This window comes from Octodon degus, unplaced genomic scaffold (genome assembly GCF_000260255.1).
Source record: "Octodon degus isolate 3935 unplaced genomic scaffold, OctDeg1.0 scaffold00051, whole genome shotgun sequence".
Taxonomy (NCBI): Eukaryota; Metazoa; Chordata; class Mammalia; order Rodentia; family Octodontidae; genus Octodon; species Octodon degus.
Window position 1 is genome coordinate 941,495 of NW_004524627.1, and position 6,000 is coordinate 947,494.

General features: G+C 39.1%; 1 protein-coding gene across 2 annotated transcripts in view; it reads right to left on the minus strand.

Annotated features, from left to right (window-relative positions):
• Nucleotides 1-6,000, minus strand: part of Sgcz (sarcoglycan zeta) — a 541,523-nt gene that overhangs the window by 477,127 nt on the left and 58,396 nt on the right. The gene's annotated exons all lie outside the window — the stretch shown is intronic.

Consider the following 6,000-nt stretch of genomic DNA (forward strand, 5'->3'; position numbering starts at 1 on the left):
TCTTCTTACTGGAGTATTTTTTCTGTCCTTCACTTCTCCAAATTGATCATTATGATTTGTAAGAGTTCTTTGCTCTGTAATTCTTTAATTTAGCTCTTAGCATTTTGAATGTACTAGCACTAGCTCTGTGCTGGTATTACTCTGCCCACTGCAGCACACCGGCATGCCTCAACTTTCCTGCTTTCTTTTCTTCTGTTATCTTATGTCCTTTCATTTTCTTTTCTTTTCTATTCATACCCTCCCCTATTCTTCTATCTCCAAGGCATAGATGTACTCCAATAACTCTCAAACAATTATTTCTTTTCTTTCTTTTTTTTTTTTTTTTTTGGCCTTGTGGCTAAGATCAACTTGATAGTATCTGTTTTTGTCAGCTTAATAATTATTTCTTTAAAAAGAATCATCTCTTCCTGCTTATCAGAAAGAGGAAATACCAGGAAGTACCTAATTCTTGAAACTTCCACTTCATTCTAGAAGAAATTGTGACCATTTCCCACAGCTGAAATCATCTGTCCTTCATGGATTTCACTGATGCCTTTACTTGAATGCTGTACACTGAAACCCTTGTTTCACTTGCGTTTTTGTATGAAGTTTTCTATTCTTTTTTATTATTAACATCTACCTTTTACTACCTAAGATATGTGATTACTTTTAACTTTTTAATCTGCCTGTTATTCATATTTTTCAGTTTGCTGCCTTTCTTTATACTACTAGTTATCTCGATAATTTTTTGTGTCTGTGGTACAAAAGTTAGTAAGTACTCCAACCATAGTTTATTGGAGTTATCAAGTACTCTTAAGTGTGTGTGTTTGTGTGTGTGTGTGTGTGTGTGTGTATGTGTGTGTGTGTGTTGCCTGTGTTTCTCATGGAAGGATTATTTTATAAGAAAAATAAAGGGGGCCGGGGAGATGGCTCAGTAGAATAAGCGCTTGCCTGACAAGCGCAAGGGCCTGAGTTCAATACCCGGTTCTGCAAAAAAAAAAAAAAAAAAAAAAAAAAAAAGAAAATCACACACACACGCACACACACACACACACACACACACACACAGAGTCAGATATCAGGGTATCAAACCCCAGGCACCTGGGTTGTGCTACACAGTTTCTATGGCTCTGAAATGTCCTCAAGTTACTCTAACAAGTCAGAATCTATAAGTTAATTTATAAATCATAGTGGTAAGTAGGAATTTAGGGATTCTTCATAAGAGATACTATTATAAGGAAAACACATAAAAACAGAAATATAAATAAAATAAAAATGAAAATCAAATAAATTCTACTTTTTATTTTCCTATTTTTTTTTCTCTAGAGGTTTGTGTAAATTTCACATACTCTTGTCTTTTCATCTTTGATCCATCTCTAGGATTAAGCAATCTAACTCTTGAAAATTAACTGTTCTATTAAAAAACAACAATTACTTGTTTTGCTGTATTATTAATATTCCTAGGCAATCCTGTTACATTTCCTATGACTAATTGCTCTGAGATTGTATGTGGCCCTGCACCGTGAGTCACATGGTGAGCCTGCTAGGTCCCATCTTTTCTTTCTGAAGCAGACATGCAAATCTCAGTAAACTATATTCAGCAAGCTCTCCAAATGATTGTAATACCATCTAACTCTTCAAAACGTACTAAGACAATTTTCTCTCTCATTTACGTATATGATCATACATGATTTTCAAATTCCTAAACTTGATTTCTCAGTATTTGCTTTCTCATTTAATGAAAAACAGAAAAGATCAACTACCACCTGTCTCAATGACTCTTTTCTCATTGCTGGGACAAATACTCAGCACCCAAAATGAAAGAAGTAAAGTTTTATTTAGCTCACAGTTACTGAAGGTTTCAGTCCATGTTCAACTGGCTCTAAGGCAGAGTGGCACATGGCAGAGAACAATAGTTCGTGGCAGCAGCAAAGAGCAAGAGCGAATGGGAGGAGTAACAGCAACAATGGCAACAGAGGAAGTCTGTCTCTGTCTTTCTGTCTCTCTCAAGTTACATTCAGGGAATCCTCCTCAAGCTGGAGGAAGTACTCACACTCATAATCCCAGCAGTACTAAAACCCATAATCCCAGTGAATTTCAAGAGTTAATCTCGAACTCTAGAAGTCCCCATCCCATGAATGCATGAGGCTTTTGTGGGACAACTAGACACAAACCACAACATTCCACCCCTGGACCCCCAAAGTCTCATGCACATCCCTTTGTGTAAAAGGCTTTTTAGTCCATTTCTAAGAGATGTCAAGGTCCTACAGTTTCAACACTGCTGAGAAGTCCAAGACCCAAGCCTCCTCCAAGATCTAAGGCAAACTCTCAGCTATGAGCCTGTGTGTAAAAGAAAACTTAATGACTTCCAACATTCAAAGGCACAAGATAAACATTACTATTCTAAAAGGTACAAACAGCAGGATACCAAGCATTGGGACCAGCACAAGTCCAAAATCTGAAAGGGCAAACACTAAATCCAGTAGGTCCTTGTAGAACGTCTGAAGCACTCTGGGCTGAGTTGTGACCTCCATGTGGTTCCCGCCATGGCACTTTTGATGGTAGCTCCCACAACTTCTCTCTTAGGCCAGCCTTGCTCCCTCCTTGCAGTTTCCTTAAATGATCAACATTCCTGGCTTTTCCAAATTTCTGGAGTTTCCACCTAATAGGCATCTCACTCAGAGCTCTACACACTGCCCTCCCAGGGGCACACAGCCTGGACTCACAGGTCTTTTTCTAAAATCTAGGAGGAAACCTTCTTAACTTCAGAACTCCTGCATTCTGCAAGTGCCTAAAACTAACACCACGTGGATGACGCCAAGGTCTGCTGCCAGCTGGAGCACTTGCCAGGTTTCCTTCTCTCTTGGCTATAGGGGTCAAGTAGCTGGATTTCTGAGCACTCTGACCCTGATTCTGAGGAATAAATTCTCTATGCCAGTGCCATTTTGGAACCCGGTGTGGCTGCTGCCACCATTCTGGAACACGGGGCTCTGCAGCTTTCCCCTCAAGGCCAAGTCCCTGACCTTTGCAGTTCTGAGGCTGCAAATGATGGAGAGCTGCTGCCTTCAGTAATGCCCTCACACCATCTTTTCAGTCCTCTGCTTCCTTCCCAGCAATGGAGATCCTCTCAGCTCTATCTTTGCAGTCCAGTTTTATTGGAGCTTTCTTTCTGGCCATACTCACTTTTTCAACCATCCTTCTGGGCTCTCTGTTCTTGATTGTCAACAGAAGTCTGGCTAAAAGTCCCCAACAACAACCATACTACCACCCCAATATTTGGCTGCTTTGAAATTTCTTTTGAAAGATTAATCTGTCTACCATCCTTAATCTCAGTCTTAGACAAAGTCTCTGGACATGAACAAAATTCAGACAGAGCTTCCACCAAGCCGTAACATAAATCATTCAGTCTAACAACCAGCACAGTTCTTCCTAGAAGAAGCCTTCCTAGCCTGGTTTTTACAGGAAGACTTTCTACCAGTCTTCTCATCTGAGCTCTGACCAGAATCTCCCAAACAGAACAGCCAAAGCTGTTCCAGCTCTTTGAAAGTAGGCAACATCTCCAAACTTTCCTAGCTCTTCCCATAAGCCATTCCCAAAATCTTGTAATCCACATGATCATGTTTAGTCGCAGCAACAACCCTACTCCTACAGTAACAAATTTTGTCTCAGTTATTCTTCTCTCATTGTTGGGACAAATACTTGACACCCAAAATGAAAGAAGGAAAGACTTATTCAGCTCTCAGTTACTGGTGGTTTCAGTCCATACCCAGCTGGCTCCAAGGCAGGTGGCACATGACAGAGAATAACAATACATGGTGATGGCAAAACACAAGAGCAAATGGGAGGAGTAACAGCAACAATGGCAACAAACGAGGAAGTCCGTCTCTCTATCTCTCTTATGTTACATTCAGACTATCCACACTAGGCTGGGGGAAGTACTCACATTCATAATCCAAGCAGTACTAAAATCCATCATTCCAGCGGATCAAGAGTTGATCTCATAGAAGTCCCTGTCCCATGACTGCATGAGGCTTCTGGGGGACAACTTGACACAAATCAATAATACCACCCAAATCACTCACATTTAACATGTATGTGTACAGGTTCATGACATTTTTGATCTTATTAACAACTCCTATTCAATCACCCGTCAGTTATGTATTAGATCACAGCCCTTCTTACCCACTGAGGAACAGAGCTCTTGAGGGTTTCCTCATTATCATTTCTTATATTATTTCATTGATATCATAATCACAAATCCAGTGAACAAACAAACAAAAATAACAGGGATCTGTTCTTTCAACTTAAAATCAAGTCAGTCTCCTGACCCCACACCCCATTTCAGGCCACTTAATACTTTCTTTCCCTGTATAGGCAACATCCTTGCCAGAATTCCCTTTTCTCTATTTCAAAAACATCTCCTTCCCCTTCTCTGTTAGATTTTTCTGGAATTTGACCTGTTCTTGTCTATTGAGAAGTCTTTTTTGGAGGACATCAAGGGTTTCTCTGTTGCTTATTCAGCAGTCTGTTTCTGGCTCTTATTCAAACTAGCAATAGCAGTTCATACATGTTCATCACTTTCAATGAAAAAAAATTATTTGACCTCAAAGAAACCATGGCTATCAGTTTTCCTGCTTAGCCCAATGTCGTTTATGAGCACTTCTGCATCTCCTTGTCCTTTAAACTCAGTGTCCTCTGGAACTCGAGGTTCAGATCATTGCTGCTTTTGTGCCATGACCTCTCCCTTGGCTATCTTATCTACTCTCTGAATGTGAAATTGTGCTTAGAATCTGCAACTCTGACACTGTTCTGGGTGTCTGCTCTCAACTTTTGGCCGCTTAATCTGAATTTCCTATAAGCTCCTCAACACCAGTATGCCAAATGTTATCTTCAGAAAAGCACCATTTTTTTAAATATTACATCAGCTTTTTCCATCAGCAAGATTCTGTCAAATATATTTAAGGACTATATTATGAGGAAATAATTTTTACAATTAAGGCCTATTAACTTGTCTATTTTCTTCTTTGTCCACCAATAACAAAGTATGATGCAACAGTTACCAAGAAAATGTCACGTGTCTTCATTCTCCAGTGTCATCCCGTTTTAGTTATATGGAAGCCAAGATCATGACAGAGTCCCTGAGTGACCTGACTCCTTGTTTTCCTGCTACTTAATGTCTACATATTTAGTTTACTCACTTTCCTTTAGCAATGCTGGCTTCCTTACACTCAGAGATTCGACGTGTTCCTCTCTCAGATCTTTTCTTAATGTTCCTTCTGCACAGAGTTCAGTTCTCCAAGGTTAGTATATGGCTCACTCCTTCATAAGTTGTAGTTCTTTAGTCCTGTGTTGTTTCTTAGTGAGACAGGCCTTGGTCAAGAGGCAGGTTTGTTGCTTAGGACTCCAACCAAGAGCCAAAGTGTCTTCTAGTGGAGTTCCTTTCTTAAGAGTTTTAACAGGAGGTGTTCATTGTTAAGTATTTTCACAATGTTCCTTGCCAATAGGCAGTCAGTAATCCTTGGACCACAAAAGGTGACACCAGAGGCCAAAGGCTATCTCTCAGATAAGTGAAATAATGAAAGAGAATTTTTATAAAGAATTCTGTTAAAACAATGCTGAGGAACTAATGATATTTGAATGCTGTCTACTCAATAGAAGTGGTTGTAAAACCAGAAAAAAAATGCAGACACACCACAACTGAGACCTCAGAGAATAACGCTCAAGACTTCAGCATGCTAATCTTTTTTCTCACTTTATTATGTGAACTATACTTCCTTGATTTTGTAGAATATATGAATTAGTTTCTCCAAACCTTCTAGCTATGTGTACTGGTAAACAAACCTTTTTAGTTTTGTAAACATGGTATGTTTTTTTAAAGTATCTTCTAGTACAATGGATTACCCTGAAATTGGCTAAATGATTGTAAAATTTTAGACACATTGAGTTAAATAACTCTAATCTCATTATATTGCATTCTTTTCAAGTGATACTTCCATTGAGCAAATTAAAAAAAAAATAAAT